The sequence below is a fragment of the Polypterus senegalus genome, chromosome 4 (genome assembly GCF_016835505.1).
Source record: "Polypterus senegalus isolate Bchr_013 chromosome 4, ASM1683550v1, whole genome shotgun sequence".
Taxonomy (NCBI): Eukaryota; Metazoa; Chordata; class Cladistia; order Polypteriformes; family Polypteridae; genus Polypterus; species Polypterus senegalus.
In genome coordinates, this window is record NC_053157.1 from 144,978,191 (window position 1) to 144,997,318 (window position 19,128).

Below are 19,128 nucleotides of genomic sequence, written 5' to 3' on the forward strand. Positions count from 1 at the left end.
AAAGTCGAACTAAAACATAATGGCGAGTTTTGTCCCAGTTTACAGCTGATTACCATCCTCTACCCCTGAATTTCGACAAAAGTCGACATCCGCCCTGAAAGAGTTAAGGAGAGGAATGAAGAAGGTCAGATGATAGTGGATTTTGTAAAAACGATGAACAATGGCTGTGGTGAATATGAATTTTAAGAAGAGGGAGGAACGCAGGGTGACATACAAGAGTTGGGGAAGAAGTAGATTATATTCTGTGCAGGAGGGTCAATCTAAAGGAGATTAAAGACTGCAAAGTGGTGACAGGAGAAAGTGTAGTTAGACAGCACAGGATGGTGGTCTGCAGGATGATGATGGAGATCAAGAAGAAGAGGAAAGTGATGACAGAGAGGACTGCAAGGTTGAGTTCAGGGAAGAGGTAAGGCAGGTACTGGGTGGCAAGGAAGATTTACCAGATAGCTAAACAACTACAGCAGAAGTAATAAGGGTGACAGCATGAAGGGTGCGTGGTGTGACATATGGACAGAGGAAGAAGGAAAACGAAACCTGGTGGTAGAATGGGAAAGTACAGGAGAGTATACCGAGGAAGAGTTTGGTGAAGAACAAGTGGGATAGTCAGAAAGATGCAGAAAGTAGACAAGAGTACAAAGAGATAAGATGTAAGGTGAAGAGAGAGGTGATGAAGACTAAAGAAAAGGAGTATGATGAGTTGGATGAGAGGTTGGACACTAAGGAGGGAGAAAAGGACCTGTACGCATTGGCTAGAGAGGGACCAAGCTGGGAAAGATGTGCAGCAGGTTAGGGTGATAAAGAATAAAGATGGAAATGTACTTACAAGCGAGGAGAGTGTGTTGAACAGATGGAAAGAGTACTTTGAGAGGCTGATGAATGAATAGAATGAGAGAGAAAGTTGGATGATGTGGTTATAATGAATCAGGAAGTGAAACAGATTAACAAGGAGAAAGTAAAGACAGCTATGAAGAGGATGAAGAATGGAATGGCTGTTGGTCCAGTTGACATACCTGTGGAAGCATGGAGGTGTTTAGGAGAGAAGGAAGTGGGGATTATTCCCAGGTTGTATAATGGAATCTTGGAAAGTGAGAGGATGCCAGGAGTGGAGAAGTGTACTGGTACCGATTTTTAAGAATAAGGGGGATGTGCAGAGCTGTAGTAGCTACAGGGGGATAAAATTGTTACGTCACATTATAAAGTTATGGGAAAGAGTAGTGGAAACTAGGGTAAGAAGGGAGGTAATGATTAGTGAGCAGCAGTATGGTTTCATGCCAGGAAAGAGCACCAAAGATGCAATATTTGCTCTGAGGGTGTTGATGGAGAAGTACTGTATAGAGAAGCCCAGAAAGAGCTGCATTGCGTCTTTGTGGACCTGGAAAAAGCATATGACAGGGTGCTTCGAGAGGATTTGTGGTATTGTATAACAAAGTCAGGAGAGGCAGAGAAGTACAGTGCATCCAGAAAGTATTCACAGCGCATCACTTTTTCCACATTTTGTTATGTTACAGCTTTATTCCAAAATGGATTAAATTCATTTCACAGACAACAGTTTTACACACAACACCCCATAATGACAACGTGAAAAAAGTTTATTTGAGATTTTTGCAAATTAATTAAAAATAAAAAATTGAGAAATCACATGTACATAAGTATTCACAGCCTTTGCCATGAAGCTCAAAATTGAGCTCAGGTACATCCTGTTTCCCCTGATAATGCTTGAGATGTTTCTGCAGCTTAATTAGAGTCCACCTGTGGTAAATTCAGTTGATTGGACACGATTTGGAAAGGCACACACCTGTCTATATAAGGTCCCACTGTTGACAGTTCTTGTCAGAGCACAAACCAAAACTGAAGTCAAAGGAATTGTCTGTAGACCTCCGACAGGATTGTCTCGAGGCACAAATCTGGGGAAGGTTACAGAAAAATTTCTGCTGCTTTGAAGGTCCCAATAAGCACAGTGGCCTCGATCATCCTTAAGTGGAAGAAGTTCGAAACCACCAGGACTCTTCCTAGAGCTGGCCAGCCATCTAAACTGAGCAATCGGGGTAGAAGGGCCTTAGTCAGGGAGGTGACCAAGAACCCAATGGTCACTCTGTCAGAGCTCCAGAGGTCCTCTGTGGTGGAGAACCTTCCAGAAGGACAACCATCTCTGCAGCAATCCACCAATCAGGCCTGTATGGTAGAGTGGCCAGACGGAAGCCACCCCTTAGTAAAAGGCACATGGCAGCCGGCCTGGAGTTTGCCAAAAGGCACCTGAAGGACTCTCAGACCATGAGAAACAAAATTCTCTGGTCTGATGAGACAAAGATTGGACTCTTTGGTGTGAATGCCAGGCGTTACATTTGGAGGAAACCAGGCACCGCTCTTCACCAGGCCAATACCATCCCTACAGTGAAGCATGGTGGTGGCAGCATCATACTGTGGGGATGTTTTTTAGCGGCAGGAACTGGGAGACTAGTCAGGATAAAGGGAAAGATGACTGCAGCAATGTACAAAGACATCCTGGATGAAAACCTGCTCCAGAGCGCTCTTGACCTCCAACTGGGGTGACGGTTCATCTTTCAGCAGGACAACGACCCTAAGCACACAGCCAAGATATCAAAGAAGTGGCTTCAGGAGAACTCTGTGAATATCCTTGAGTGGCCCAGCCAGAGCCCAGACTTGAATTCGATTGAACATCTCTGGAGATATCTTAAAAAGGCTGTGCACCGACGCTTCCCATCCAGCCTGATGGAGCTTAAGAGGTGCTGTAAAGAGGAATGGGCAAAACTGGCCAAGGATAGGTGTGCCAAACTTGTGGCATCATATTTAAAAAGATTTGAGACTGTAATTGCTGCGAAAGGTGCATCGAAAAAGTATTGAGCAAAGGCTGTGAATACTTATGTACATGTGATTTCTCAGTTTTTTTATTTTTAATAAATTTGTAAAAACCTCAAGTAAACTTTTATTTAAATTGTCATTATAGGGTGTTGTGTGTAGAATTCTGAGGAAAAAATGAATTTAATCCATTTTGGAATTAGGCTGTAACATAACGAAATGTGGAAAAAGTGATGCGTTGTGAATACTTTCCGGATGCACTGTATGTAAGAGTTGTATAGGATATGTATGAGGGAAGTGTGACAGTGCTGAGGTCTACAATAGGAGTGACAGATGTATTCAACGTGGAGGTGGAATTACATCAGGGATCGGCTCTGAGCCCTTTTTTATTTGCAATGGTGACAGACAGGTTGACAGACGACAGCAGTCCCAATGGACTATGATGTTTGGTGATGACATTGTGATCTGTAGTGACAACAGGGAGCAGGTTGAGGAGACCATGGAGAGGTGGAGATATGCTATAGAGAGGAGACGAATGAAGGTCAGTAGGAACAAGACAGAAGACGTGTGTAAATAAAAGTGATGTCTGTAGAATGGTGAGGATGCAGGGAGTAGAGTTGGCAAAGGTGGATGAGTTTAAATACTTGTGATCAACAGTACTGAGTAACGGGGATTGTGGAAGAGAGACGAAAAAGAGAGTGCAAGCAGGGTGGAATGGGTGGAGAAGAGTGTCAGGAGTAATTTGTGACAGATGGATTTCAAAAAGTGTGAAATTGAAGGTCTATAGGATGACAGTGAGACCAGCTATGTTATATGGGTTAGAGACGGTGGCACTGACCAAAAAACAGGAGAAAGAGCTGGAGGTTGCAGAGTTAAAGATGTTAAGATTTGCATTGGGTGTGACAAGGATGGATAGAATTAGGAACAAGTATATTAGAGGGTCAGCTCAGGTTGGATGTTTTGGAGACAAAATCAGAGAGGCGAGATTGCGTTGGTTTGGACATGTGCAGAAGACAGATGCTAGGTATATTGGGAAAAGAATGCTAGGGATGCACCGGATGGTCAAGAGGAAAAGAGGAAGGCCTAAGAGAAGGTTTATGGATGTGGTGAGAGAGGACATGCAGTTGATGGGTGCAGAGCAAGATGTAGAGGACAGGAAGATATGGAAAAAGTTGATCTGCTGTGGCAACCACTAACGGGAGCAGCAGAAAGAAGAAGAAGATACTAGCAGGATTTGATAAAAAAACAAAAAATGACAGCAAAGTACCTAGGGAAGATACACTGGATCATTGTGGGTATTATGATTATTTCAAACACTCTTCTAAAATTTATGTAATTAGTATCTCATTGTAATAATTTTAATCTGTTGATATGAAACTGACAACTACTTGGTGATGTCTGTATACTGAAATCAGTTAGATCAATTAAAAATCTAAACATCTTATCATCAATGTCTGTGCAAAGAAAACCTTCACCTATAAGAGTAGCCAAGCGCTACACCTATACCTGAACAATATGAAGGCATGTGAGGTTGTCTTAGTGTTTCCGTTTTCAGTGACTGTTTTGTGATGGTCTTTATATAAAAACATTTATATGTTACTTATATAAAAGCCAGATCGAATGTTATTTACCTTGATTTATTTACGTATCTTCCTACTGCATAAAGTCACAAGTAAACTGCAGAGCTTCCTTTGTTTGATCGACACAGGCATGCTTACAAAGTACATATGTACTGAAGTGTCTTTTGCTGCAGGTGGAAGCTCCTGTCGCATCCTACACAACTGTGTTTGATCTTATTCAGGAAAAGATCCCAGTTGCCCCACAGGAGAAAGACATTCCAAGACTAAGGTCATAAAGCTTATAAAACTGTTTCTGGACAAAGGCAGAACCGTAATTCTAGTTTTAATTCAATTCAGTTATGGAGGGCTGAAGCCTATACCAACAGCATTAGGCACAAGTTAGGACTCAGGCCTCTCAATCAGAATTTTTCAGTTACATTACCCTGTCAGCACCAGGGCTGTGGAGTCGGAGACAATTTTGGATACCTGGAGTCGGGGGTTGGAGTCGGCAAAAATGTACCGATTCCAATTCCTAATAAATTTAAATTGTAATGAAAAAAAATATAGCAAGTTCAAATGTCCCATTTCACAAACAATAGCCATAATAAAGTACTTCTCTGATGTAAGAATACAGCCCAGTGCATAGTTGCGTTACTACTAGTGTGAAGTTCAGATGAGCTTTTATACAACCTGACATTCACACATTGTAATCTTGATTATGGCACATTACAAAAAGTATTTTCATTTAATTTCAGATATAATGTGTTTAACAAGTTAATTTGAGTGTAAACAAGTGTAATGATGTAGGTGTAGGTGTGTGCTATGGCCTGATGTGTGTTCAGGGGTTCTGTCTGCACTCTCCACATATGCTCCGACCCAGGGCTGAACTTTAGCATAAATTTCCCCACCAACTGTTCTAGAAGATATTGAAATTAAAAAGGAACATATTCTATGCATTGTGACAGATAATGCTTCAAATATGTTAAGCACAATTAAGAAAATGAATAAATTAGATGAAGATAGCGACAAACAGATATTAGAGGAATGCAGTTCTGCAAATATTGGAGAAAGCAAAACCGAAGACAATAGTGAAATTTTGGATAACATTACTAAAAAAGCATCTAAGCTTACTACTATTCAACATATGCATTGTGCTATTCATACTCTGCAACTTGCAATAAGAGATGGATTGAAAGTTCGTCATGCAGCTACTCAAATTGACTAATTGAGGCACGTAACTATTGCAGCTAAGGCCTCTAAAACAGATGCCATTTTGAAAAGACATGCAGGGAAAGGAGCCATTTTGGATCAAACAACATGCTGGAGAAGCACTTATATATTTGATGGTAAAGTGTTTGCTTGAACTAAAAGACTTTCTTGAAGAACTGGACAATGAAAATGTTTTATTAACTGAAAGCCAGTGGGCACAAGTAAAAGAACTGGAAAGTCTACTTTCTTACCTTTTTACTGTCACCAAGAGGTCGCAATATAAAGATTTAACACCCGGTAAATTTTTCTTGGGATGGAAGAGCTTGATATATTGCCTGAACAAAAGTGGACAGTTAATAGCTGATGGCATTGTATCTTCAATGAAGAAAAGAGAGAGTTTCTTACTGGATAATCAAATCTTGTTAGCTTCTATTTATGTTGATCTAATGAGCCGAATTTTGTTGAGCAGTGACCAGATTGCTAATGGAAAAAAGGCACTCTATGATGTAGCAGTTTGCATGAAGGTATTACTACTACCTGAAACATCACCACTGGATGAAGCTATACGCATTGGTAACTCAAGCTCACCCTCTACAAATAAAGAATTAGATTTTGATTCCTGCTTGGACAAAATGGAAGTTTTAAAAGCAAAGCGACGTCAACTATGCGTGAATGATAACGACCAGTAAATGTCCAAATAAAGAGATTCCAGCAGGAGTTTTTTAAAGGATTAAAAGAAGTTGAAAAGTATGATCACTCATCGAAAACGGACTGTGGAAGAAGCCATGCTTGTTGATCCAGAGATTATTAGTGATGTGGCTAGAAGTGTAACAGCAATGCCACCCACCCAAGTCAGTGTTGAAAGACTATTTTCAGCTCTAAAAATAATCAAGTCAGATTTAAGAGCTTCTATGAAAGAGGATCTGACAGAAGCAATTCTGTTTCTTAGAACACTATATTGAGTTAATTTTGGATTGTATTTAACAGCTATTCTACTCTACAACTGTATTCCAAGTTTAATATATAAAACTGTTTTAGGTTTTCCAGCTTTTGTTTATTGTTCATGTAGTTAAGCTTTATTTTTGTTTTAAAACTACCGAAGAATGTGGTTTATATTTTTTGAACTTGTAAATTTCCTGTTCCTGATTTTTATGTATGCTACTACTTTATAGCCACTTGATAAAAACAATAATAAAACCTTTTCTTTTTTTTTTTTTTTTTACTTTTGTTTAACTGGCCAATATGGTTGAGAGTCAGCTTCCTAGCCAGTAGTTCTGTGGTTAAATGATGTGTATGCTGCCTTCCTTCAATCAACATGAAAAATACATTAGCATAGTGCAGAGGAGTTGGAGTCAGGGAGTAGGAGTCAGAAGTACTGGAACCTAATGAGTTGGAATCGGAGTCAAAGAATTTATCTACTGACTCCACAGCCCTGGTCTGCACTATATTATGCAATATAATAAACTAATCATATGTCAATGTCAACATCAATTTATTTATAGAGCACATTTAAAACAACATCAGTAATGCTATAGCCAAAGTGCTTTGCAATAAAATAAACACAAATAATATAAATAAAATAAAATGCAATAAAACAAAATACCAACCAGCAGTAAACTGAAAACAAAAGACTATGAGAAAGGAATCATTAGTATCACTGGAGGTCACGGAAAACTAGAGCACAGAAATGCATGTTCAATCTAGTTTTAAACAATTCAACTGAGGGTGACTCCTTAATGTATTCGTGTGTTATTTATTTATATTTATTTACTTATCTTCCTACAGCGTTAAGTCACAAGTAAACTGCAGAGCTTCCTGTGTTTGATCAACACTGCCATGCTGACATTCACGTATTCAACTAGCATTGCACATATATTCTTGAATAAAAGTGCATTTGTTTTGTTATATATGTACCTTTTGTGAAAGTGTTTATTTGATATTTCAACTTCAGCCTTCACACATTATACACATCATGTCAAAATTTTGTCATTAGCACTATAACATGAAAAAATATTTCTGTTTTAGGTATGTGTTCAAAATTTCTTGAAATTCTCGCATTTCATGTCATCCTACATTTACATAAATCGTTGCAGACATGGAACACACATAAAATGCATATGTCCCAAATAACAATATATTATTTACCCTATACAACTCCAGCCACATCACTCCCAGATAAACATGACTTTAGCTGGGAGAACTTTTTGCCCGAGTTGAGCTATAGTGGTGGGGGGAATGGGATAGCAGGCTGCTTGCTGCTTGTGCTCATCGAAATATTTAGAAAACAAAAGATGCTAATGGAGAGGTGAGAAGGAAATTTAAGGTGGCCCGGGATTACAAGTTTTTTCGTAAGCTTCAGGGATTCTAGTGTTAAGGACAGCAACCTTGATAGACGTAGAAAAGCTCACTGTGAGCTTATTACTCTGGAGAAAATGGCCAAAATGCACTTTGAATGAGGTTTTGCTGGCTAACATCAAAGACAGCAATTCAGAAGAAATGCTTCCTGAGTAAACTTGTTAAACAATCACTTTGTGTAAGTCGTATTTAGATTCATTTTGATTGGTATAGATTGTTGTTACTGGAAAGTATTACATATAATGTTATACAGACAATGGCACTATCAAGCATAAATAACGTACATTCTATAATGAATAATTTGTACATATATATATATAATGTGTATGTATATTACAATGCATATCTCTTCATCTCCATTAGTGTTGCATGAAATTGTCTATAGAAAGGCGTTTTTATTTTTTACATAAAACTGTTTTGTATTCATATGTAAACGTGTGTGTATCTGAGCAATACTGTTTTACTTACATGTGTTTGTGTTTAGGCAAAACTGTTTTTATTTATATTTGTATGCGTATAACAAAAACTTTATTTTGTGATCAGTGAGTCACTGTCCTACACCCGAAAGAAAACGCTGAGTCAAAAGGCTTCATGAAAACCAACTTTATTCCAATCAAAACAGGTGCAGTTAAGGTATTTATTCAAATGGGAGCTACCACTACAATACACACAGACAGCAAACAAACACGGACAGGGCAAGGTCAGTGGCCAGGTTATTATGTTCCCTGCGTCACCCATTGGGCAACAGAGTTGTTATGCTGGGAGGCTATGAACATGTAATTTCCTTGGTAGTGCTGAGAACCTCCAGTTGCCTCGGCAACAGACAAGCAACCCTTGACAGATGCATCAATCACGTTTCGGCGTGCAGTACCATTGGGAAGGGTCTCAAAAGAGCACAAAAATCTCACAACTTCTATAAGTATTAGTGTATACATATTGTGAATGCCACACGGGTTGGACGGGCATCCCGACCAGAGAAGGGGATGGTTCTTTACCCGGAACAGGAGGCTCCAAACAGACAGATGGGCATTCCGACCAAGAGAAAGGAATGAGCCAGACCCGGAAGTGACAGCCAGAGGAAATAGACAAACAGCCCCCCGGAAGTGGAAGAAATCGCATGGGACTTTTTATTCCCCAAGAACAGAGATGGCAGCACCCATTTGGGAACCAGTAGGGAATGCTGGGAGAGGGAGTCCAGAAATACAGTCCTGCTGGGGACCATGGGTGCCACAATGGGCACTTTTGGGAGATGCACTCCCTAAAATAGGACTTTCATATGACCCGGAAGTACTTCCATCGGGCAGTGGCCCTAGCACCAGAAGTACTCCCAGGTTCTTATAAAAGTTCAGGTGAGTTGGACCTGGGAGGATGTAAGCAACACTTGACTGGAGGATGGTGGTGAGACGAATTGGGAAGAGGTATTGTGTTTTGTGGAGAAAGACTTTGTGTCTGTGTTCTTGTGATACTTTGTGGAGGTTAATTTTATAAACCTTCTGTTATTTTTAACCCAGGACTCACTGTGTGTTTGTGTTCAGGGGTTTTGGGGCTCGCTGATGCCCCAATTTCCATCGCAATATATAACATACATATTGTGACCAATGTCGCCACCAACAGCTGCACACTGTCAATCAGTTAGCTGTGTATTGACACTCCGTTAAAAAGTAAACCAATGGAACACTAGCACAATGTTTTTGTGTGCGTGTGTTGCCACACACGTGCACATGCGAGGCAGCTAAAGGGCTTGAATGAGAGTAATTCCAAGCCAGACCGAGATGTGGCAGAGTGCTCCGACTCTTTTTGTTGATTTTCTGCAGACCGTTCATGGGAAATTCCGCCTGGCCCTGATGATGTTGATTCTGGTTCTGACCTCTTTGACGTCACTTCTGGGTCCAAGCCTATGGATGAAGACCCTTCCGGTTCCAGCCCCGAGCCTATGGAAGAAGACCCTTCTGGTTTTGGCCCCTTTGAGGTCACTTCCTATACTGGCCTTTAGAAGCTGCCACCTTTCCTCTATCCCCTCAGTTCTATTCAAGTCTCTGATCTCTACATTTAAGTACATCAATTTATTCAATTTTGCTGCCAGGAAATAATATGCAGGTGGCTGCCCCAAATCTTGCAATGGCTCTTTGTTGTGTATGTGACAGTGTGTATATACTAGTTGTCACTCTGCTCACCAATGACCTGCTGATGGCAGCTGACTCTGGGCTGTTAACCATACTTGTGCTCCTTGATCTAAGCTCTGCCTTCGATACAGTCTCTCATGATATTTTTCTTGAGAGATTAAAATCGATTAGTATTATTGGCACTCCACATGCCTGGTTTAAATTATATCTTTCTGATCGTACACAGTTTGTACAGTTAAAAAAATTCAGACCACAGCAATTGTATTATCCATCTTTTACAAACTTTCAGCAAATGGCAGAGTTTTGGGGATATCTTCACTTGCTTCGTTGTGGGCTACTGGAAAATGTGCACTGAATATAAAGTTGTGTGCACGAGCACACGCCTGCACTTTAAAAGTAAGACTGGATGGTGTCCAAGTCCATGGCATGACACACTCATTCCTAAACCCATGCTCAAATAACTCCTATTTAATATCAACAAATAACCTAACAAACACATATCTTCGTATTATGGGCACCGAAAAAAAAAACCCCACACAGACTCAAAGAGAATGTGCACACTCTACATGGAAAATAAACAGGCATGAGAATCTAACCCAGGATACTGATTATGTGGCTGCATAGGCAGAAATATGTACACACACATATAAAAACAGATGCTTGACATGACAGACCTTCACTTGTTATATAAATAATTCCATAAATGTTTTTTCAAAGACTGCCTGTGTAAGTGCATTGCACTTGTGTAAGGCATAGTATAGGTTCTTCTTGAGATTTCTGTACTTTTAGAAAAGCATAATATAAATTGCTAATTATTAACATGTTATAAAAAAAATCCTAATAAACTTAACACATTACATTTGCATAAACTTTTAAGGGATGTTATAAGAGAGCCTTACACACAGAAAGACATTTATACAAATGAAGAGGTCGGTACAAATATAAAACTCCTGTGCACAAACAGTAGTAACTGACAGGACCTACTTGTACTTCTCTGCTCATTGTGTAATTTTTCTAAATAAGTAACTAATGTTCAGATTTTACCACATATTCATGGAGGTTTGTTTTGCTTTTTTTTCCAACTGCTAAAGTATAGTCATTTAAGTACACTGTAACTCTTCTATGAACATAAGTTTTCAAATATTTGTTTCTTTCTGCCATTGAGACACATGCGTGTCCATCACCTGGCTAATCATTGAGCACATTTAAAATTTTGAAATTTAAAATTCCTGTAGAATCCCTAATTTTTTTCCTAACACACAGTAATACCTGCCAATTTATACTCAACAATCAAATCTCACAATTCATAATGCACCCATAAAACCTACATAAACGCAAGGAGAAAAGTCAAACATTGGGCCAATAAATGAACATCAGTATATAACGTTGCCAGGCAGTAACACTAACCACTATACCAATGTTCTCACCAACACACCACAGTACACTGCATATAATTTTGTTTAAATAGAAAGTGATTGGCTCCAGCAGACCCCCGTGACCCTGTAGTTAGGATATAGCGGGTTGGGTAATAGATAGATAGATAGATAGATAGATAGATAGATAGATAGATAGATAGATAGATAGATAGATACTTTATTAATCCCAAGGGGAAATTCACAATGGAATGGATGGATGGATAGAAAAACTAATAGTTTTCTATTTTGAGCAGCGTTTCAATAAAAAGTATGACATTGCTTCTTTGAAGTTAATTCAGTGTCATGAAAAGCTGGACGCAGTGTGAGCTCCCGTTTGTGTGCCCCGACCCCATATTCAAGGCACTTTATTTGCTTGTCTGCTTCACCGTGGGTTGTACCGACATTCAGTGGATTAGGTACAATTAAGGCAATTTAAAAGGTTTTCAATATCATAAAATATGTTGGGCATCATACACCGTCAGATCGGGTCAATGAGCAAGCACGTCGTGAAAATAGATGAACTGCCACTTTTTACCAGCGCTCACTTGATTAAAATACAAACCTCATTAGAATTACAAGCAGTTTTTGGCCTGAAACGTTGCCTGGACGGAAAGCCAATTCACTTCTGGGCAGAATCACGCACAAATCCACTGTTGCAACATTTAGACTGATCTCTCTCTCTGTTAAAGTCTGTAACACCGGGAGAAGCATTTATCCAACACAAAGCTTCTGGAGTAAACTACAATAGCAATCGCTGCGCACAGACAGGCCAAGTCGATTTAATTTCCAGTTTGTTTATCTATATTCAAGATCCCTAAACAAAACGTGAAAAATGAAATTTCAAAGCGCCTTTAAAAACGGTTTAGTGAGTGCAAGGGTATGGCAACGCGATCGCGTGAAACCAAAGTTCAATCCTACAAAACCAGTCTCAGTTCAGGAGACGTGTTTTAAAAACTGTGTCTCTCAAAAAGTGGCGTAATGATAAAACACGAAATCTACTAAATGAACAAGTCTGATTCCTGCAAGAAAATAAGATTTAGCTTGTACTTTGTGTAAACAGGTACACGCTACAGGTACTATGAATTGTCACGTTAATTGTCACAGGTTTTAAAATGAAGATATTATTAATCTATCTATCTATATATCTATCTATATATATATATATATATATATATATATCTATCTATATATATATATATATATATATATATATAGATAGATAGATAGATATACACACATATATATCTATATATATGCATATAAATATACTCACGTTTACTCCAGTACATGTGCAGCAGTCATGGGAGGACTGCAAATTGCGCGCACCTGCCACTGCCTTTCCTCTGTGCTCGATAACGCAGCGCCCGCCGACTCGGTGTCCTCTTCAAACGCCGGTTAAACATTAACATGTAAGAAAGGCACAGTGCCTGGAGTCACAAGGGCAGCCGACTGTTTTCCCCTTTGTAGCCTGTCACGGTACAGTCATGAATGAGGAAACCTCCAACATTATCGCTGCGCTCGACTTCTTTTTGAACAAGGAAGTGAAAAGAGAGTGAGCGAGTGTCCGTCTGAAATGACACAGCCGATGCTGAAATATTGTCACAACAGGTAAGGCACTACCGTACAGAGAAGCGGTAGCCGGCAGCGCATCCCACTACTTGAAACTGGGAGTCGGAATGGATGCGCGTCCCCAGTTCGACTTTTCCACGGGGAGATGAAACCCACCTCGAACAAACCTTGTGTGTCAGCTGACTTTTCATGTGGAAACGCACGCGCGTTCTGGGGTGGCTTCCACTTAGTGGCAGGCAGTACACACACAATCCCTTTGTCTGGCGCCCTTCCGCTGGATAAGCGCCCCCTTTAGGGTGATTTTGACCCACCGTTCCGCCCCCATATTCTGTACAGACTGAGTTTGGCATGCGAGTTCCCGAGGAACTTAACCACGTACTCGTCAAAATAGAAACTACATGTGTATACAGTAAGGGAAATAAAAATAATCGTAAGAAGGGTGTTCAAGGCAACGTGTAATAAAACATTGTACATAACCATAATCAGTATTTGAATTACACTTCTTATTTACTGAGGGCAGATGTCGACGTCGTTTTCGTCAGCTAAGTATGCTTGCAAAGTTTTAGACAGTTATTAGGATTATCTTCACTGTTGCTGTAAAATGACTCCATTCATCTTCAAACTAATGTAATCCCGAAGTTGCAGAGTAAGTAGGATCGCTAGTGGGACAAATTTAGCAGGGGCTATTGAGTGTTCGTGTGGGGTATGTGAAAACAATCCAAATAAATCCCATTATTTTTTACCTACATCAGATATACTTTGGCACAATGGGCACACGCCAGGGGCCCATGGTGTTTCTGATGCCTATGTATGTTTCTGTGTTGCTATCAAAACATGGGCCCCTGTGCGCTACTTTGCCATGGAGCCAATGATGCTGGTAAGACGGCCCTGCCTGAGAGTACATACAGCAGACTACTACAATCATTATAACAGCTTGTACATTGCAGAGTCATATTTTCGTAGTGTTGCTCAACAAAGACCCAATGTCATGCAGATACTGTGTCAATCAAACCTGCGTAAGGTGGCACCCGTAAATGCATGAGCTCACGTATACAAAAAAAAAACATGTGGCCACACTGAATATACCGTTAAATGCAATGGAGGATAATAAAAGATTTGATGCATAAGAAATGAACATTGACGTATAAACTCAGAATTTATCTCACACATGTAGCCAGGGATAAACTGAGACCAACTAATTGACACTGGGCTTTTATCCGGACAGGCCCATCATGATCAGCCGGAGACCAACCATCCTTCTGTGTCCTCTTACTATTTCATACTGATCTGTAAGGTACAGTGGTTGCCTGTGTCAGTTAGATTTTTTTTCCCATTAATTTTCTCTTTCAATTGAATGCCTATGTTAATTAAACTTAATTTTGTATCAATAATTATCAGTATTTAGATACTGCATTTAAGCATTTAAAATTATGGCAAAACATAAATACTACTAAGTTTCCTATAATTCATACTACCACACTTTTCTGAATGCAAAGTAAGTGAAAAAAAACATCAGCTAATTAAAGTATGAAATCAATTAAAGGTAACAATGACTTACGGATTGTGAAACTGGTTCAAACAAAAAATTGCAGCTGCAGGTGTACAAGAACTGAATTTGGAAATCTCTGGTACAGTATACACCGATGGACATTATAACATTGGATGTCTCCTAACTATCGGTTTCTGACTAGCAATGCTGCTTCGCTGACTCTGAGTGCTGATATCTGCAACTTCTTTGTCCTCCTCCATCTAAGCAGCTGTGCTCTGCTGATCTGCATATGCTGCATTAGGCTGAAAATTTACAGAAAATTAAGAATATGTGCTGGTCTTCATGGACAAAGTTAGACTTTGATCTTAACTATATTCCTGTTCAGTGCTTCCTAGCTAATGTTAACTCCACTCCACATATGTTTGAAAGTTTGTATCCTTGTTTAATAAAGCATGAAATAGTTTAGAATAATAAGTAGGCTAAATTAGAGAAAATCAAATGAAGTGAAGTTTGTTAAATTGACACTGTCTAGTTTAACACCAGATGTTTTCACCATTTTCTTAACCTTTAAACTTATGTACCACCATTAAACTCACTGCTTAATAAATCATTTCAAATTTAATTTAATATGAGTGCTCTCACAATTGATATTAGCTTGCACAGCATCATATGGATTCAAACTAAACAGGCTGCTGAACTGAAAAGGTCTGCACTTCACCACTGCAGACCCTTGCTTTGCAGATGTAAAAATAAATTGGTAATGTTCTAGTACTTTGCTGCCCCTTATAGATTTATTTTTTCAGCAGTCCCTTTCTGTTTTTTGAAGACATATTATTAGTCTTTCCTCTCATTTGTATCTTGTACTTTATTATTTTTTACTTTACTGTTTAGGTGCATAGGTAAAAATGGACCAAGGTTAAGTAGGTTCATTTTTGGATAGAACAATAGTTCATTAGATTTCAAAGAAAAAATCAAAACAAAGCAAAGAAGAACATCATTAGAGGTTTTTCATTTTAGTAAATCTACAAGCGAACAAAGGCAGCTGCTTGAGCCTCATCCCCAGCCTTCAAATGACAGTGCAGTTTCAAATCTGGACAGCATATACCTAAACCTAAGCTCTTTCTGTGCCTAATTTGCCACAATATATTGAGTTCTGCATTGAATTCTGATATTTACAGTGATCTTTTCTCTGATATCAGTGCCCACATATGTAATACAAATCAAAAGGATACTTTTGTTCATGGGTACACAAGTACCCTAAGCCTCCCTGGTTCATTTAAAAGCTTTGGGACTAAGTAGATAGAAAAATAAGCCTGGTTAACATTTGACCACTGGAAAAATAAGGTTAAAGTTTCAAACAAAGAATCTACATATATTTTGTAGTTATTCCAAATAGCAATAACAATTCCTATACATTGGAGTTTTTTTTCTTTTTTTCAAAGTAGCATACAATGCCTTTTGACAAGTAATGAAAACTTCCACTCTGTCACATACTGAAGACCATGCTCCTGAAACATGTTTTTTTTTAAATAACTGCATTATTATGGACCTTTGCTGCAGCCAGTCTCTGAGCTCAAGCAATAAGTGAGTTTGAATGTTGTCAGACTGAATTATTAAACTGCAGCCAATTACATTTTTGCCCTCCCAGTGTTAATGACAATTTGGTGCTTATATATGCACACCTTCACTATTATCAATACTGGGCTGGTTTAAAGTCATCAATGAGCGTAACGTGCACATATCTCTTTTGAAGAATAAAAAACAAAATACATGCAGAAATGAGGAAGTAATGCAAATACCTCACTGGAAGTGCATAGACAGGAATTTAAATGCAGCCTTTGAGAGTGGAAAGGCAGCAGTGTTGATCCCTGAGTTACTAAAAATGTTTTTTTGTCTTGATGTTCTGTGCCAACCCAAAGAAACTAATTTCCTCTCTGCAACCATCCATCCTTCCTTTTGCCTTACTAACAGTATTTCATGTCAATGTTTATATACTGTAGGTAGGTACAGTAGATGCATAATGGAGAAAAAGAGATGGTGTAAAAACTGTTGTAAAAAAAAACTGTTTTCATACCACTCTAGCAGTCTGACTTTATTTCTGCTTGTTAAATCCCCCTGTGTTTATTTCATATGGCATAGTCTGTGGTAGGGTGACATAGTGATTAGAGTTGACTCGAAGCTCCAATATCCTGGGTTTGAATCCAGGGCCTAGGCCCTGTTTTCAGGAAGTTTTCACATTATTCTGAAAGTTTGGTTAAGTTTTTGTCCAACATGCCAAGAAAGGATAGATTCTACCTCCTATAACACTGAACTGGATAAGCGTGATGCAAAGTTAGTGAATGGCTATCCTATAAGTTCTCTTTCACATCCTAAAGACATGAATCCTAAATTAACTGGTGACTCCATATTGCCCAGACATGTGTCTATGATCTTTAATGGTTTTGTTCTTCCCTTGCTTCTGATGCTACTGAGACATGTTATGCCTCTGTGCTATGCTATAATGAAACAATCACTGAATGGGTGTATATTGTAACATGTTCTTGACACACTTGCCAGAAATCTGGTCCCCTTGAATAGAACCCACAACTTTAATCTGACCAGTCTTGCAGTGAATAATAAATATGAGCAACTTACCCAAGATAAAATAACATATCTGCAGTCTCAGAAGCAAGTTTCTCTTATGCTATGTATATTATTAGTGACTAGGAATGAAACTAAACAATTAGTAAATTGTTCAGTGATGCCTGCTTTGAATTCTACACACTAATCAAGAAATGTGTCTCACTGTCTATTTAAATGCCTACTTGAAATCCTTTATTGAAATCATGTACTCTTTTAAGATATTATAGCCATGTGTGCAGTGGCTTGGGAGGAAAAGGAGTAAACTGTAAAAAAGATGCAAGTGTAGTGTCTGATGTGTGTGGGGCTGTGTTAGAGGAAGTAATGATAGCTTAAGTTTCTTGGGCATGCTCAGTCAGCTCAGCAAGTGTCTCTCAAACCTGACAGATGTAAAGAAAGCTTAGCAGTGAGAACCCAGTCAGTTAAATCATGAGATGTTTTCATAATGACTAGTCCAGAAGGTAGAGAACCCTAAGTCACAGCACATGTGTTATCATTTAGAGTTGATGTGGTTTTATTAAAGAAGCTTGGCCTGGGTAGTATCCTTTATCATAAACCCCAAGGTCACCCATGTAAACTGAGTAGCACTTTGCTCAAATGACAAAGGAGGCAGTAAACCGTACTTCGGTGTAGGAAAGGTTAAGCTTTTTCATTATTCATCTTCACCCTGAATTCCTTTCTGACCACAAGCTACAGTAAATGTGCTGGCTGGTCAAATACTCATACAACATTACAAGTGTTTAAATAAAACAACCTTCTAACCTTAGACAAGTTTAGATATCACAACTCACATGCTTGTTCTGGTTTTGTAAGACTTTGCAACGGAAGTTTGACACATTGTCCGTGAACAGCCCAGGGTGTTTTGGGTCTTTGATCATCAGACACACTCAAGTTCCTGCTTGTGTCCAAGTAACATGTTACACCAAGACTCAACCCTACCAGTTCATATGCCACCTAGGAGCCTATTCAGCAGCTTCAAGAATGTTCTTGATGGCTCTTCTTTTGTGCAGTTTAGAGTTTCTGAGTTTGATAAAGAGACTAGCCTGCAAGGCATCTAGAGCTTACTTCCATTGGCTGACACCAGTTGTAGCCAACTGGCTGAGTGTCATATGAAAGCTTATTAGAGTACAGAGAAGAAAAAGGCACACGGTGGGGAAAAAGCACGAAATGTCAACTTCAATCTTAAAATTTCCACTTTAATCACGTAGTTTATTTTATCATTAAAGTAGAACATCATAAACTTCATCTTAATATCTTTTAATTAACCAGTTTCTCAAATCACATCGTAATTAAAGTAGCACGTTAAATGCTTTGTTTTGTATTTGATCTTCTATGTGCTCTATGTGGGTGAATCACTACTTGCTTCTTAAACGGCTCTCTTCCTCCAACTGGACACAGAATCCATTACATTCATGATATTACAGCTCTCTGAATAACTAAAATACTGAGATGTATTCGTGATATCATTTTTATGATGATAGGAGTTAAAGCACGTTATTAAACATGAGTTTCACGGCGCAGTGATTGTGTGCGACCCTTGATGAAATAATTTATTGCAGCAGTACTCAGGGGCGGCTCTAGGCTTGTGGTGGCACTGGGCAGAGGAAGAATCGGTGGCTTCTTCACCCGCCAATGTCAGTAAGGTAGCTTATGCACTGTGGATGGCCATGTCCGTTGCAGACACTGCATAGCCACCTCGTGCTCATGACACAAGCATTTAACTTTTGCTGAAATTTGTTGCTGCGTTTTTAGCTGTGTTGTTATTTTCTCTTTCTGTTTTATATTCAATATATATTGCCATAGCTGTCACTGCAGTCCTTGCTTTTCTTTCCCAAATACCCAATCACCACACAATCAGCTCTGTAATAGAAGTTAAGCCATCTGTAAGCTTAGAGCGCCAATTCTTCAAAATGTTTAAGGAACATTGAAATATCTTCATAGTATATTTTTAATTATTTTATCCTTCACGACAC

The 19,128-nt window shown here is 39.0% G+C and overlaps 1 protein-coding gene across 1 annotated transcript in view; it reads right to left on the minus strand.

Annotated features, from left to right (window-relative positions):
- Positions 1-13,296, minus strand: part of tec (tec protein tyrosine kinase) — a 281,624-nt gene extending 268,328 nt beyond the window's left edge. The window contains exon 1 of the mRNA XM_039751403.1: positions 12,752-13,296. The gene's annotated coding sequence lies outside the window, so the exon portion shown is untranslated. The remainder of the gene's footprint in view (positions 1-12,751) is intronic.
- Between the last annotated feature and the right edge of the window lie 5,832 nt (positions 13,297-19,128).